Genomic DNA, 17,559 nt, shown 5'->3' on the forward strand with positions numbered 1-17,559 from the left:
GACGGCATCATCTAGAAAGACCTCCACCCCCGGGAACGAAGCTTAGGTGTCCGTTACTTCAACTCATCTTTTCATTTTGTTTCTTTCCGTTTAAAAGTTATTTCTGCTGGCTTTAGAATTCTACTTGGACAATGTAGCGTTTTAAGCATCCTACTTCATTCCCTCCTGGCTTGGACGATTTTCCATGAAAAGTCTGCTCTAATAGTAACGGGTTCTCTTCTACACCTAGAGAGTCTTTATACTGTCCGATTTTAGGGTTTTCTCTTTCTTGCAGGATGTCATATATTTTATTATGATTTATCGTATCGTGACTTTGTATACGGTTTTCTTGCTGGAGGGTCACCGATCTTCTCAAAGGGTCTTCTTTGGACACTGGTGTGTACTCTGAGTGATCAGCAAAGACTCTCCTTTCTGCTAAGAAGAAATTGCATGGCATCTGAGCCTGGGTCCCAGTTCTTGTTCATCTTTGCCACACTGTGGTGTTTCATCCTACTCATGTAATTCATGTCTTCGTATTCAGCAAAGCTCAAGGGAGTCTTAGTGTGGATTTCTGTATTTTTTCCTGTGTAACTAGGGATCCCTTTCTACTTTTTAGCCCAAAATATTTCTCAATCTATAAAGCTGAGGTAATAATAAGTATCATCTCATTTGCTCTACTTTCCCTCCCAAAGATTTGCTATAAGTTCTTACTGTCCAGTGCACAAATGTTTTTTTCCCCATATATATATTTTTTTCTGGTTATTTAATTTGGGTATATTGAAACTTGTAGCCCACACCTAACTGGGTTGCTGGATAAAACAAAATTGTTAACATTATTCATAGGCTTTAAGTGTTATACAGAATTTCATAATATCCAAAATATGTATCCAGGGCACAATGCAAATTTACTTGGGGTAGAAAGAGCCAGAGAATTCAACTCTCATATGTAAATAAATTCCACAGATGCCAATACCAAGATGATACAGATGTTGCAATTATCTGACAAAAACTTTAAACAACCATTATAACCATGCTCCAACAAATGACCATGCTTACTTTTGAAACAAATGAGGAAATAGAGAATTTGCACAGAGAAGTGAAAGCTGTAAAGAGAACCAAATGGAAATTTTAAAACTGAAAAGTATAAAAACAGAAACTTAAAAGAGTAATCTGATGGAAAAAAAAATCTGTGACTCAAAGACCTATGGAACAGTAACAAAAGCTCCAACATTTATGTACTCAGAGTCCTAGGGAAGAAGAGAGGGAGTTTGGTGCTAAATTTTTTTTTTAAGAAATAATAGCTGAAAAATTCCCAAGTTTGGTTAAAAATATAAATCTGTAGATTGAAGAATCTAGGAGACATCTTAACAGGATAAAGCAAAATGAACCCATTCTGAGACACATCATAATAAAAATGCAGAAAGCTAGCATTTAAAAAAATATATTTTGGAGTTCCCATCATGTCTCAGTGGAAAAGAATCTGACTAGCATCCATGAGGACGCAGGTTCAATCCCTGGTCTTACTCAGTGGATTAAGGATTTGGCACTGCTGTGAGCTGTGGGGTAGGTCACAGACATGGCTTGGATCCTGTATTGCTGTGGCTGTGGTGTAGGTCGAAGATGTGGCTCAGATCCCAGGTTGCTGTGGCTCTGGTGTAGGCTGGCAGCTACAGCTCCGATTCGACCCCTAGCCCGGGAACTGCCATATGCCGTGGGTGCAGCCCTAAAAAGACAAAAAATAAAAATAAATAAAAATAAAAACAAATGTTGTAAGCACCAGTTGAAAATGAAACATTTTAGGTAGGGGGAAGGTTAGAAGGACTGTAGTTTTTGTTGTTGTTGTTTTTATCAGAAACAGTGAAGGCAGGAGGAAGATGTAAGACATTTCTAAATGTTACAGGGAAGAATAACTCTGACTCCATATTAGATCTGTATATTTTGCTTCAACCTTTGTGTTCCATTGCTTTTTCTTTAAGAATGTTGCCTATAGCCTGAAATATACAGGAGATCCCATTCTCAAGGCTCTGATCTTTAAGTCTATAATACTTTTCCATTTGTGTAGAGATATTAAGTTGCAAAACAGAGAATAACACTTGTCTTGTTGGAAGTTTACAGAAACATTGTGACTCTGCTTATGGGGACAGCTGCAAGAACAAAGAATTCTGACACCAAAAAGTATGCAATGACCAACCATGCCCCTCTCTCACTCTGCATTGAAAAATGCCTTGCTTAAACCCTTTGGGGACACCAGGGCATGAGCCACCCAGACCCATGTGTGACCTTGCAAGAAACCTTCTTCTGCTCCCAATTCTGACATTTTGGTTTGTTTGGTCATACTGTGTATTGGGCACACTGACTTGCATTTGGTAAACCTGAAGAACAGTCAACCCTAAATTCTATATCCAGTGAAAACATCCATCAGCAATGAAGGCCAAATAAAGACTTTCTCAGATGAAGAAACCATAAGAGAATTTGGTGCCAAAAGACCTATTCTAAGAGAATTACTAGGAAAGTTCTCAAGAAAAGAGAAAAGATACTTGAAGGAATATCTGAATATAAGGATGAAGAAAGAACAACAGAAATGCTGAATGTCTGGGTAAATGTAATAGATCTTCTCCTTTTAAGATCTTTAAATTATGTTGGATGCTTAAAAGGAAAGTTTATAACATCTTCTGATGCAGTATTCAATATACACTGGTGTAATATAAGACAAGCATAACACACAGAGAGAAAGGCGGTCTATATATTTGTAAAGTAAAATAAGCTGTGAAAAGTTAAGTATGGATATTCTAATCCCTAGAAAACCTCTAAAAGTTACACTCACACACACTCTATATCTATCTATAGATAAACAGGTAGATAGCTAGATAGAGATATGGATACAGATAGAGAGGGTCAGTTTGCAGTAGATGAACTAAAATGGAATAATAAAAATGTGAATAACTCAACAAAGCAGAACATGGAAAACTGAGGGACAAAAACAAAAGGAAGGAAAAGAAAATGGCAGACCTAAATGCAAATATGTTAATAATTACCTCAAATGTAACTGGCCCAGATACATCAGTCAAAAATATAGAGATTATCACAATGGATTACAAGATGACTCAACTCTATGCTTAAAGTATGATATAGGTAATTTAAAGTAAAAGGATAGAGAATGACACACTTTGAAAACACTAATAAAAAGAAAGCTGCAGAGGCTATATTAATATCGGACAAATAAACTTTAGAGCAGAGACAATGGCCAAGGCTAAGGGGACATAATAGAATGAAACATGAATTCATTCCCCAGGAAGACATAGCAATACTAATTATGTATGCACCAAACAACATGAAGCAAAACCTGACAGACCGAAAGGAGAAGTGGACAAACACATAGTTATAGGTGGAGACTTCAAATTCTCCTCTCTGTAACAGACACAGTCTGTATACAGATATTCAGCAGGAATATGGAAGAACTGAACGGCGCCATCGGCCACCTGGACCTAATCAAGATTTAAAGGACATCCCAGCCAACAGATAACACACATTTCAAATGCACACGTAACATTCACCGAGACTGTCCAGTTGCTAATCATAAAACAAACCTTAACTAATTCAGGGAAATTGAATCGTACCAAGTGTGTTTTCAGATCATAATAGAATTAAACTGGAAACCAGTAAGGGAAAGATATCAAGAAAATCTCCAAACACTTAGAAGTTAATCAACATGCTTCTAAATAACCCATGGGATGAATAATATCAACAGACACTATAAACATTTGGAATAAAAGTAAAATGAAAATGTGCCGTATCAAGTCTGTGGGATGTACCTGAAACAGTGCTTGGAGGGGAATTTACAGCGTTAGAAGTGTGTGTGAGAAACTACAAGTTTCAAATCGAAGATCCAAGCTTCTCTTTTTGGGAAGCCAGAAAGAGAACAGCAAAATAAACACCAGGATAAGAAAATAAAACAGAAATCCATGAAATTCAAAACAGAAAAAAAGCACAGAGAAAATGGAAAAAAAAAAAAACCCACGAAAGCTGCTTCTTTGAAATGATCGATAAAATTGATAAGCTTCTAGCTAGATTGACCAAAAAGAAAAAAAGATGCAAATTATCAATATTGAGAATGAAGGAGGTGCCATCACCTCACAAGATTAAAAGAGTAACAGGGGAACCCCACAAACAACTCTAACTAAAAATATCAACAACTTACCAGATAGAGCCTACTTACTAAAACAAATGATAGAAGTGACTTCATCAAAATTTAAAACTTTGCTCTCTGAAAGACAAGGTTAAGAGAATCACATATAAATTATACGTTGAGAGAATTAATTTATAAATCACATAGCAGAAAATGGACCTGTATCCAGAATATATATCTATATGTACATGTATGCACATTTATACACATTTGTATTTTGAAAATATAGGAAAATACATGTACCTTCTAAACTAAATTGTAAAAATAACCCAGTTAAAATTGGGCAAATTATTTGGACAGATATTTCCCCGTGAGGAAGCCAATAGCACTTGAACAGATACACACTATCATTAGCCATTAGGGACGCAAAATAAAACTGTGATGAGATCCTGCTCCACACTTAACACGGATGGAGCAAAAGTCATGACAATTTCAAGTGCTGGGCAAGATGTGGAACAACTAGGACGTTCATTGCCGATTTCCACGAAAAAGGAATATTTGAGAGAAAAGAACCTGAAGAGAATATATATGTATGTATGTATGTATGTATGTATGTATAACTGAATCACTTTGCTGTATACCTGAAGCTAACACAACATAGTCAATCAACTACACTACACTTCAATTTAAAAAAGAAAGATGGAAGTTCCCGTCACGGCTCAGTGGAAACGAATCTGACGAGCATCCATGAGGAGGCCAGCTTGATCCTGGCCTTGCTCAGTGGGTTAGGGATCTGGCGTTGCCGTGAGCTGTGGTGTCAGTCGCAGACGCTGCTTGGATCCTGCATGGCTGTGGCTGTGGTGTAGGCCAGTGGCCACAGCTCTGATTGAACCCCTAGCCTGGGAACCTCCATATGCCATGCATGTGGCCCTAAAAAGACAAAAAAGACCCCCCAAAATAAATAAAAATAAATAAAAAGGAATAGACAAAGTGACAAAAATGTTTTGCAAAACTGTGGGTGATTTTCTCTCATGTTAGTTTCTCTAGAATTGCTATAAGGTATCTAATTTTTATTGGACAACGTAAATTATTAAATTTTGCTGTTATTGCAGGAATACATAAAAATCATAGGGAAAGGCCTAAAGATACAAAGTGTGTCCTATATTTGAAAAATAAAATCAGCAGCTGCATGGAGACTGGCCTGCATGTCTTCATTTTCCCTCCGGGGTGGATTTTCTGACTGGTTTGACATCACAGCAGTGGAGCTGAGAATTTCCCCACGAAGCGCCTTCTCTGGGAACTCGGAACCAGAAGGAAGGGATTCGCTCCATGTGAGATACTGTGTCTCAATCAGTAATTTTGTGATGTGTACTTTTAATGTTGTAAAATTAACAATATCAGGTGAAACTGAAGTCTTTTCAACTCTGAGGATTATGTGACAAACGCAAATTTTTTTTTTTTTTTCAAATTAGGGGTTGAAATAAAACGCTTTGTTTATTTGCTGGATTTTTTTCTTTCTGATGAAAGACAAAGGAGAATGACTCTGCTTTCGGTCGTTTATTTCTCAATTTGGTTTACACAGTGTCTCAAACAGCCCAGAGTGCCAGGCCTCCAAGGCTTCAGGAGAGGGCTTGGTTAGACCTAGTCAGGTGCACTGGCGAGTCCGGGCAGAGCTGTGATTAGAACGTCCAAGTCGCAAAACCAGTGGTGGCCACAGGGGTTTACTTCTTCTCCAAATAAATCATCCTGGTCAGTGTGGGTAAGTTATCCTCGGAGAGGTGTGTGTGTGTGTGTGTGTGTGTGTGTGTCTGGATGGGTGGGTGGGGGGCCCTGGGTGCACACGCGCGAGCATGGACTCAGGTGCACACATGCGCACGGGCGCACTGCATGTCTGCAATGAGCAAATGCTGGGCCACTTCTGTCGCCCACTTACCAGATCCAGAGCTGGGGCCTGGGACGCACAAATCAAATTAATTCAGATCAGCGGAAGCAAAGAAAGCAGAGAAAAGCATCTGTTTGGTCCAGAGGCTAAGTCTGAAAAATAGAACGGTACCAACCCGCACACCAGCCTACCCCCAGCTCCGACCGCGCGCACCCCGGGAGCTGGGGGGCAGCGTGGAGGGTCTCTCCGGGTGCAGGGTTTCTCGGCCGCCCGGCGGGGGTTCTGGGGACAGCGGTGCTTGACCCATAATTGCGGCAGACCCCGGCAGGTTTGGAGTAGCTTTCTGAGCAGGGCGCCTGGGCAGCCTCCATCTGCTGCAGCCCCCTGCGCCTCCCAGGGGGGACCTGGCTGATTTTTCAGTCAATTAGCAGAGGGCTGCTTTTGTTCTGCTGCGCGCGCCCTGGGCTCTGCTTACGCTGGGAGCCGGTGCTCAGATGGGGTGGGTTGGAGAAGCATATTTTTTCCATGACCTTGTGACACTCTTGGGCAAAACGTTATCTCAATCATCTCAGCGATTTGCTAAGAAGCTGGCCAAAGCTTCCTTTCTCTGCTGCTGCTGCTGCTGCTGTGTGTGTGTGTGTGTGTGTGTGTGTGTGTGTGTCCTGGGGCTGGGGTGGGGCCGGGTGGGAAGGCCACATATTTGAGTTTTGTGTCCCTATATATCTGGTCTCAAGTTTTTTTATTTATTCATTTTTTTTAATCAGTCACCTTAACTAGGACGAGGCAGGGGTTGAATCGATGTGGAAAGGGATTTATTGGGTGAAACAGTTTGTTCCATTGAATGCTGCCTGAGGTGGTTTAGTCTCCATGGGTCTTGGAGGGGCGGCCCTTGTAGCCTGGACAGGTTCTGGACAGGAGCTAGCTCAGATTATAAACCCTCGGGCTGAGGTCCTCCCTCCCTCTGGACTGAGTTTCCCTGGACAAGGGCGCCAGAAGGTGATGCGGGAGGGGCAGGTTTGTCTAAGGGAGCCCCCGGGGGTCCACGGTGTGGCTGAGGGGGACCCCCTGTCTTGTCCCCCCATCCTTCCTGAAGCATCAAATAGGGCAACCCCCGTATGTACCCCACTTCCCTCCTGGCCCCGGGAAGCCAGCCATGACCAGCCCCTGCCAGGCACACTCTCTCTGCCACCCTTCCTCCTCCACGAGAGGGGAAGGCACGCCCAGTGCCCAATGTGATGTCTCTACTGAACTGACCCCAAATGCCCAGTGGGTGAGGGACCTGCGCTCTTGTAACCCGGGGCCGGGCGGTGACCGACACTCCCGGTCCTCCTGTGGTCGCCAGGCCCGGCCAGCAGCCGGTGCTTTCTGCTCTGTCTCACCGTCTGTGACTCTGAGCTTTGTGTCCCCCCAAAGTCAGAACTGTCATTATTTTCCATCACGGTTAAAAATGGTCCAAGTCCTGCAATCAGCATGGCTTTCTGTTGCACAAAGAAAACATTTGTAGGAAAAGTCTGTCTCCCTCCATCTCAGAAGCACCGGGCTTTCCCAGCCCAAGACACCGGCGATGTCCCCCACTGAGTGTCCCTTAATGATGCAGGGGACCCTGGGGGCCCTCCTGAGAGGGCTCCCTAGACGCCTGGCCCCCTGCGGTTTTCCACCCCCAAGTGTGAGCTTCCCCCGGGCTCAGCCTCCCGTCCATTCTGTCCACAACCCTGCCTGATTTTTCCTGGGGGCATCAAGCCTGTATGCCCCTCTCACCTTCCTCTGCCCGGCTTCTTGAGTCTATCTTTCTATAGTTAATAAATATCCCTTTTCCCCCCAGTGTTAAATATTCACTGGGTCTGAGCTGGGGTTAACAGATTTCTGAAAATTTCATTGCGTGACAGCCTGTCCTGCATAATCCCCTCAGCTGTCTCATGTTCTGGGGCAGAAATGATCTTATGTGTCACTCCAATAGTCTAGAATTACACTTGTATCACTGTCGCGGCATATGGGGCTGTGTATACCCCTAGGCCAGCTCCCTCTCTTTCACGGCTTTTAAAATGATCACATTTGGCAAAGCCGGCTCCGACCAAGAGTGCATCCCTTGCAGAGCGGCGACAAAGGGGCCACCAGAGGCCTGACCGCAGCGGCCAGCCAGGGCGCTCTTTACCGCTAATGAGAGGCCCGGGTGCTCACACCGCCCACGCCCTGGGAGCTGGGAGCAAGTTTCCACTTAATTATACAGTCTTCACCTTAAGTGCCTGCTTGCGAGGCTTCCGCTGGGCAGGCCTCCTTGGGGCTCCCCCTCCCCCAGGAGCAAACGTATTGATCACGCCTTCGATGGGCTGGAGGCCTGGGGAGATAATGCAGGAAGCGACTGGCTCGGTGCACGGGAGGGGGCGGTGGGGGGCACCGGCCCACGTCTGTCGCTGCCCAAAGCCGCTGGTCATCACTGGGAGTGGGCTGGTGACAATTTGATATCACTTACATGTGCATTTAAAAACAACACAAATGAACTTATTTACAGAGACAGACTCACGGACACAGAAGACAAACGCGTGGTTGCCAGAGGGGGAGGGGGAGGGATAGGGGAGACGTTTGGGGTTAACGGATGCCCGTGCTGTGTATAAAACAGACCTACTGTGTAGCACAAGGGACTGTATTCGCTCTCCTGTGATAAAGCAACAGTGACAACTATAGAAGGCAATGTATGTACACACATGCGGATGTACTGCTGCATCACTTCGTCCCAGGACTGAAACTAACAACATTGTAACCAGCTCCACTTCAATAATCGTAATAATAATAATGCCAGTAAAGGCGGGAGGGGAGTGGGCGACAGCAGAGCAGCAAACTCCAGCTGGGACAGAAAGAGGAAACCACCTGCAGAGGAAGCAGAGCCCAGGCAGGTGTGACCGCGCCTGGTTCTGCAGGAAGAGAAGGACAGTGGCAGTGGGCACGGGCCCGTGGTGGCTGCTGGCACATGCGGCATGTGCTGTGGGGAGTGGAGAAGCTCTGTGGCTGCCGCCCACTGTCACAGTCACAGATGAGGGGCAAGGACTGCTGGCGGGGGCGGGGGTGGGGGATCCAGGACTCCACCTCCTACCCTTGGCCATGTGTCCTACCTGCGCTGTTTCTCCTTGGGTGTCACCTCTGCGCTCCTGTCCAGGGAAGGTGGGGCCCTGCTGAAAGTCCCGGCTGGGAGTCCCTTGTCATTCTGAGCAAGTCCACAGTCATCCTCATGGAGAGGCTTTTCCTGGATTTGAGGACTGTGTCCTAACATTGTAGGACAGGCTGTCACTGTCCCTGACTCCGGCCCCAAGAGCGACGAGGCACCCTGGCATTCACTCTGGGCGTTAGGATGACTGTCTGTCCAGGTGACTCTTTGCAGAGTCAAGTTCAAGTTTCGGCAGCTTCTTGGTGTCCATGTGACCTCTTTGCAAGAAGCAGTCATGCAGGGCTGAGCACTTGTCCAGCTGTCTCCTCCGCTGTGCCTTCACAGCTGCAGCTCCATGCATCCGGGGGTGGGCGCCGTCCTGTTGTGTCCTTGGCTCATTCTTCTTGTGGTGGTCCCTGCAGGTCTTCAAGGACCCTTGCTTTGGAAATACTGTTTCCATCCTCTGCTTCCGCGTCCGTAGACTTTTGAGAAGCTAGGTTCTGGTTCACGCTGGCAGCAAACTGCTGTGCGTGACTTGGCTTCAGGAGCAAAGGCAAGCTGTCCGGGGACGGTGTGAGCTGTATGAGATTCTGTAAAACAAAGGCAAAGACATAAACCAACCAACCAACAAAACCGCGATGGCAACAACAGCAAAACACTCTGGCAGGACAGGACCACGATGGGTCCAACTCCAGAGCCAGCATTTGGTGGCCAAGACTGAGAGGCGTCCTCTGTGACTCTACCAGCCTCGGAGGTGGAGGATCCATACCCTTGAAACAGATTTCTTTTTTAATGGAGGTGAAATGCACACACCATAAAACTAACCACTTAATATGTACAGTCAGAGGCAGCTGTATAAGATGCTGCAAATCACCATCTACATCAAGTTCCAGAGCATTTATCATCATCCCCAAATAAAACCCCACACCCATCAAGCAGTTTCTCTTCATTTCCCCCTCCTCCAACCCCCTGGCAACCACAAATCTGCTTTCTGTTTCCATGGATTAACCTATACGGGACATTTCACATAAATGCAGTCCTGTGACCTGTGCTCCTTTGTGTCTGGCTACTTTCACTTAGCATCATGGTTTTGAAGTTCATCCACTTTGGAGCATGTATCAGTGTGGTGTGCCTTTTTATGGCCGAGTAATATTCCACTGGGTGGATGGGCTATGTTTTGTGATAGACCTTTCTGCTGCTTCTGCATGTTGGCTGTTGTAAATAGGGCTGCTGCAAACAGTTCTGTGTACAAATATTTGAGGGTATATTTTCAGTTCTTTTTGGTGTACACCTAGCCATTTAAGTCCTGGGCCATGTTATCATTCTATGTTTAAATGTTGAGGAACCTGGAATGTAATATTGAGAGACTAATGTTTTGCCAGCTCTTAATTTGGACAGACTTGCCCCAGTGAGTCTCCTGATGCTTCCAGGTCAGTGGAAGATCCTACCTACTGGCGCTGCCTGGATGCTGAGTGGGCAATAGCTCCTTGCCTTATTTGGTATCAGCAATATTTAACTAGGGGAAGGCTCTCCGGTTTGCTGTAGGATTCAATTCCATGATTGGGGTCCTGGAGGCCTGAGAAAATAGTTGTTTGGGCAGTGGCTTACACACCACCTGTTCATGGAAAGGTTATAGAAGTAGTGTGACGAGGATGGTGTTGTGGTTGGACTAGTTATGGCAGGTGCATCTCTAGAGGATGCCGAAGCCATGTCTGAGATCCTACCGGAATGTGGAGCCCCCAGAAACATCACAGCAGGCATACTCACTGTTGAGACGATGATAATTTAAAGATGCCTTCAATCTGAAGAGTCCCAAGTTTTAAACACATGCCCAGAAAGGATGGTTGTTTACACTTTTGAAATGAAACAGGTTTGTCCTCGAATATGAATCCTTCGCATTATGTTTGAATTTTTGGTACAGCCTGGATGTCATGTCAATTTGCAAGGCCCTCTGGTATAGCCGTTCGGTCTGAATTCACAGTTAAATTATGCATCCAAAGCCGCATGCCCGGAGGTCAGGAGGCACGACTTACCAGTTGGGAGCACAGTGGCGTCCTTGTGGCCTCTGGGATGGCTTCCCCCCATCGCACTGTGCTTCCTCGGTCCTTTAAAAATTTCCCACCATCTGAAGTACTCTGTGCTATGGTTTATTTAGCTGATCCTACTTCCCCTCCAAGGATGGAATCATACCGCTGTTTATCATAAAAATTGCAACTCCGGCCAATGTAATTTCTCGTGCTATGATTAGATTTTAACTGGTGTCTGTAGAATTTAAACTTTCATGCTGAAGATTCAACTGTGGTGCTTTGCTGTCCCATCACATGAGACGTTGCTCTCACAGCCAATGGAGGGAGCCTGCTGTTTCAAGGCTCTGCCCCACTGCGAGCAAGGCCGGCGTTTCTATGCATAAAAAGAAAGCGACGAGCAGCATACGAGGTGTGATGACACTGTCTCAAGGCTGATTTCTAACCCACAACTGAATCTCCAACTCCAAACACAAGCCAGCCATCTCCGTGGACGGGTCCTGCTTTGCTCTGGGTGCGGGGCCCGACGGAGGTCCAGCAGAGTTTCTGAAGTGAGGTTCGGAAGGGTTTCCAGCTGCCCTCTTGGGATTGCTTATAATTTCATCCCACTGCGTGTCGTTGGGGCAAGTATTTCTCTTTGGAGAATATTTTTTGACCAGGGACAAAACTTTCTGATTGAAGATGGATGAAAGGGAAGAAGGAGCAGCAGGATGCAAGGTGTGTGTGTGTGTGTGTGCACATGTGAATGTGTGTGCGTGTGTGTCTGCACCATGAAAGAACAGTGTACTCAATCATGGCAGGACTTTCGGAAGCCTCTCGTGGGCAGAGTCGTCCCAAACTGTCCTGAGTGTTGTCACTGGGATGCAGATGCTTTTGGTCAGTAGAAGCTCCGGATACTTCCTCCGCCCCCGAGGGCGGGGCTGGCCTAGAATGAGTTATCCGCAAACACCTGCTGGCTGAAGGCATGAGCACATAAGCGTGCATAAATCACCCGCATCTGAGACACAACCAACACTCGTCACAAAGTGATACCGGGACCTTCTTTCTTGAAAGAGCTTGAGCTGCAGTCAAAGCCCACTTACCTGTACACGCGGTCGGTCTCAGGCCACTGCAGGAACTAAGGCAAACTCGGGGATGAGCAGAATAATGACAGCCAGGTAAATGGGATGTTTTGTTCAAATTTTGGATTCAGTTTTATAAGAAAAGAAAATTCACCTAAAATATAGGGTTAGCTTTTTTCCTTCCATTTTAGGGAATCTTGTTTTTTTTTTTTTTTTTTTTTTTTTTTTTTTTTAGGACTAGGTTTTTTTGTTTGTGTTTTGGCCTTTTTTTTTTGAGGATTTTTCTTTTCTTTTTTTTACTGCAGTATAATTCATTTGCAATGTAGCTTCAAGTGTACAGCAAAGTGATTCAGTTATACACACACACACACACACACACACATAGAATCTTAAAAAAGGAAAAACAAAAGTCTAGAGGTCGTCCTTCAAGGATTATGGCTTTCCTGTGGAAACCTCACATCCTCTCAGCACACAAGGGACATACACAGACCTACACGTATGAAAGCACGTGTGGGGACGTGTTTCCCCAGTGGCCGTCCCATGTGTGTGATTTTACACGGTGGCTGAAGATAGACTGCCTGGGCACAGACAGTCTAGAAAGAAGGAAAGCAAGGGGAGGGGGTGTCTCTGAAATGGTTGCTGTCAATCTGAATAAGAACTCTCAGACTTGTCAAGATTCTTCTGGGGAAGAATCCATGCTTTAACCACAATTTTTTTTGTAACTTGCCACCATGGAATAATGACTTGTAGATTCCATGAAATTCAAAATAGCTGAAGGGTATCCAAATCTTTTTTTTTTGGTCTTTTGCCTTTTTTTTAGGGCTGCACCCATGGCACATGGAGATTCCCAGGCTAGGGGTCGAATTGGAGCTGTAGCCGCTGGCCTACGCCAGAGCCACAGCCACAGCAATGCCAGATCCGAGCCGTGTCGGTGACCTACACCACAGCTCACGGCAACATCAGATCCTTAACCCACTGATTGAAGACAGGGATCTTTCGTCCTCATGGATCCTAGTCGGATTCGTTTCTGCTGAGCCACGGCGGGAACTCCCAAGTCTTCTTATTTTAGCCTCTCTTTCCTATTGGTTTTATCAAGGATGATTTCATCATTTTACGAAGTTTTTCACTTGAAAATTCCAAGGGGAGACCTGGCCCTACCTTCAGGATGGTCTCGTTTTATTACATGTCATTCTCCAATTCAGGCTCTGATTGAAATCGAAGAGCAAGAGGACCCGAGGGCCACACACAGCACGGGAGGAGGGGCTGCGGGAGGAGGGTGCAGGGCGACATCTGTGAGTGTGTGTGCGCATGCGTGTGCATGCATCTGTGTGTGTGAACATGTGCAGTGTATGGAAATTCCCTGGCTAGGGGTCAGATCGGAGCTGCAGCTGCTAGCCTATACCACAGCCACAGCAATGCTGGATCCTTAACCCACTGAGCAAACCCAGGGATTGAACCTGCATCCTCATGGATACTAGTCAGGTTCTTAACCCTCTGGGCCCCAATGGGAACTCCTAAAGTGACTCTTAACCCATAAGAGTGGAAATGAAGAACAGTGCAGAAAGGCCAAGGATTGGGCAGGAAGATTGAGAGGTGAACTTAAGCATCCTTTGAGGACATTGCTGTGGACTGAATTATGTCATCCCTCCGATGCATGTTTAAGCCCTAACATCTCATGGAAATAAGGTCTTTAAAGAGGTCCTTAAGCCTAAATAATGTTATAGAGTGGAGCCTTGGTCCTGTAGGATTAGTGTCCTCTGTAGGAGGAAGGGGAACTCCCCCCACCACGTGAGGATGCAGCGAGGAGATGTGCAAGCCAGGAAGAGAGGTCTCACCAGGAACCACACCTGCCATAACCTTGACCCTGGGCTTCCAGCCTCCAGAACCATTAAAAAAATAAATTAAGCCCTTGAATCTTTGGTGTTTCATCACTGTAGCCCCAACAGAGATGGTCAGATTTGGGGACATTGTGACCAAAAGTACCTGCAGCTGCTAGAGATGGACCTGGGGCTTCCATGAAGGGTCAGCCTCACCTGCAGATGAACTTTGACCTGCACGCTGGGAACTGCACCTGACAGCTTCATGCAACTGTACCTTGGGGGAGAGCTCATTATGTAAATACACCTCCAAGTAGCACTTCTTTCCTGAGCCTCATTGGACCAGCAGAACCAGTGTCTTGCCACCTGCTCCTCTGGGTGGGAACACAGGACGAGGCACCAGCAAGCTCATTCTCACCTCCCTGCGTCCAGAAAAGACAGCTGTGGTCTGATAGGAGAACAGTGCCACCAGTGGGGGGGAGAGGCAGTCTAGGGTTGGTACCTGGTCACCAACGTAGGGGTCCTGTATGGCTTTCCCAGGAAAATCCTTCTCTATTATTTAATGTGGAATGAATACATTTAGCCACAATAAACATGGCATGTCCTTGCAGGCACCTCCTGGGTTCTAGGAGGCAGAATTATAGCCCCCAAGTTGTTGATTGGTAATAGGTGAATGGAAACCCCCTCAGAGATGAATTCTAGCCAACATCTTTATTTAAATAGACGAGGAGCCAGTGGCTGAGCATAGCTAAGCACACTGCCTCTCTTCCCAGTGCATCAGGGAGGAAGGAAGAGAGATGTCCCGCTCTGGAGGGGACTTTCCACCTTACAGTGCTGTATGAACTTGGCTTCCCTGGTGCCTGCCCTACGAATGCAGTGTAGCCCCTTTTAGCTGACACCTGTCCACTGGTTTGTCAATACCAGCTACCTGAAATCAGAAGGTTGGGCCCTTAGAGACATTTCTCCTATTGAATTTATTCTGATTAAATGGATTTTTTTTTCCTGCCTGATGGTTAATTTACACCCAAGAATATGCTTGCATCAGGCTGGCATCCCCATTTGAATATAAGGAGCAGTTTACACAAAGCTGTGGGGCAGGATGCAGATGTCTTACAGGAGGCGGAAAGGGGTGTGCCAGGCTGAGCACAGTCGTGCTGGGAGGTGAGGTTCAAGGATAAGTACGAGAGCTGGAGAGGGAGGGAGGGTCTGGCCCAGGCTGAGCGCATGGAGCCAGGTACTTCTCACCGGGCAGAAGCATGTTGTGCATCAGATGGAAGGGCTGGGGTAGAAAAGCTGAAGACAAGACGTCCAGCCCAGGTGAGGGGCGCCTGGAGCAGAAGGGTGACCCACAGATCAGGGAGCACAGACGAACTTGGATAGATTGACCAGTAGACAAGGAAGTCTGGGTTTGGGAGGGGAAAAGGCATGGGTGGTACCACGTGTTCAAAATTTGCACCAGGACACCTCCCATGAAATAAATGGGAACGTGAGAAGGATGCTCCCGGGAGGACTTGCCCATAGTTTGGGTTTATCTGTTTTAGTGTGGGGCGGGGGGCATTTGATGGGAGGAAGGGGGATGAGACATTGACAAGACATTCAGATGAGAGGCCCAGGACTGTGTGGACATGGCAGTGAGCCCCCTGGCAGGGGCCGCTGGAGTTCCAGGAATAGAGGAGAAGGGCCCTCTGGCAGGGAGAAGTCATTTCCCACGGGAAAGCTTCCCTTTTTCCAGGACACAGAGGCTTTTCTGAACAGGGGTCTGTCCGACCCCACTCCGCACTGACTCTGGGGAATGGCTTCCGCTCCAGGAAAACGAGTCACAGGAGAGGCCACAGCAGCTGCCGTGCACACATGGTCACCGGGGGTGGGAACCCCCATGCACTTTACACACTTGCCGTTCATCTTGACACACGTGTGTATAATCACTCCTGTTTTGCAGGTGGATTCGAGGCTTACAGAGGCAAAGTGTTTTCAATGCCATGTAGGTAGGAAAAGAAGGAACGAGTGCTTTCCTAAACAGTTCCTGGGAGAAGGGGACCCGGGCGCACAGGTGCATGCAAACCTCCAGGGCCTCTGCCATTCCAGAAAGCTCCATGAACCAAACCTCACTTGTTTCTAGAGGAAGAATGGGGTACAGCGGGGAGTGACAAGGTGCCTCAGAGTAGCCAGGGAGCATCTGGGACTGGAGCACCACGCTGTCCATGGAAGGTGCCCTCCGCGTGGTGCTGTGCGTGGGGCAGCACGTCCACAGAGGGTACAGAACAGCAGTGGCAGCCCAGGTGGCTAGAAGCAGGTTCCCACCGGAGGGAGAGAAGGTACGGGGTCCTTTGATTTTGTTTGTTATTGTATTATTCCCACTCTGATTCGCAAAAAAAGAAATGAGGCCGTAAGCCTGGCGGTCCTTGTGTCACCTGTTTGCATTTCACTGTGGAAGCAGCCGTTTCCTGAAGGCATCTCCAGCCTCGCTCTGCCCTTGTTCTCTAAACTCTGTGATTCAGCCGGTTGGGTGGGTGGAGCGTGAGGACAGGGCACCCCTCAGATGTGAGTCTGGGGGCGTGGGAGGTAGGAAACCCTCCTGGTAGGCATTCAAGCTCTGGTGGGAGCTGGGGCAAAAGCAAGGTGAGGACAGGCGAAGCCGGCTGCCCTCCAGGCCGTGGGGGTTGCTGAGCAAGTCCACCACCCCTTTAACCACCCAGGACCACAGGACCACTTCCAGTCCTAGTGGAAGTGAGAGCCCTGGGCTTCCCCACGGAGCCGAGAGGGGAGACAGTCCCAGGAATGCATGGAAGGAGTTGCCTTCCATCTAAATAATACACGTTCAGAAACAGGTATTTCTGCCAAAAATTTTGAGTGACCCTACACACATGCAAATCCACATCCTTACGCATGCCACACACACACAGGCACACACATATGCATGGATGTGTTGTAGAATACACAAGTCTTTTTTTTTTTTTTTTTTTTTTGTCTTTTTGTTGTTGTTGTTGTTGCTATTTCTTGGGCCGCTCCCACGGCATATGGAGGTTCCCAGGCTAGGGGTTGAATCGGAGCTGTAGCCACTGGCCTACGCCAGAGCCACAGCAACGCGGGATCCGAGCCGCGTCTGCAACCTACACCACAGCTCACGGCAACGCCGGATCGTTAACCCACTGAGCAAGGGCAGGGACCGAACTCGCAACCTCATGGTTCCTAGTCGGATTCGTTAACCACTGCACCATGACGGGAACTCCAGAATACACAAGTCTTAATTGTACAATTCAGTGGGTTTTATACAAAATCCAAATCAAGAGTTTCAACTTTTCTGGAATCTCAGGAGAATTTCTAGCGAATAAAACAACGTTCCCCACCCCCTAGGTATCTCCATCCCATCACGTATGGTCCTTGGAACTTCCTATAAATGGACTCTTAGAATGTGCATTTCTTCATGTCTGTCTTTTGGCCAATGTGTGTTGATTCTGGGAGTCATAGTTCATTCTTTTTGTATTTCCTCTCTACGTACGACAAAGAGAACTTCTTTATCCTCCTGCTGGT

The 17,559-nt window shown here is 46.7% G+C and overlaps 1 long non-coding RNA gene across 1 annotated transcript in view; it reads left to right on the forward strand.

Annotated features, from left to right (window-relative positions):
• Window positions 1–5,726: 5,726 nt before the first annotated feature.
• LOC146395715 (uncharacterized) overlaps window positions 5,727–17,559 on the forward strand; it is a 46,227-nt gene continuing 34,394 nt past the window's right edge. Inside the window, exon 1 of the long non-coding RNA XR_014830833.1 lies at window positions 5,727–5,864. This is a non-coding gene — a long non-coding RNA (uncharacterized LOC146395715). The remainder of the gene's footprint in view (window positions 5,865–17,559) is intronic.

Source organism: Sus scrofa, chromosome 16 (assembly GCF_054392235.1).
Source record: "Sus scrofa isolate SSC_HxYL_T2T_F1_AM1 chromosome 16, Sscrofa_HxYL_maternal_Yorkshire_Landrace_v2.0, whole genome shotgun sequence".
In the NCBI taxonomy this organism is placed as follows: domain Eukaryota; kingdom Metazoa; phylum Chordata; class Mammalia; order Artiodactyla; family Suidae; genus Sus; species Sus scrofa.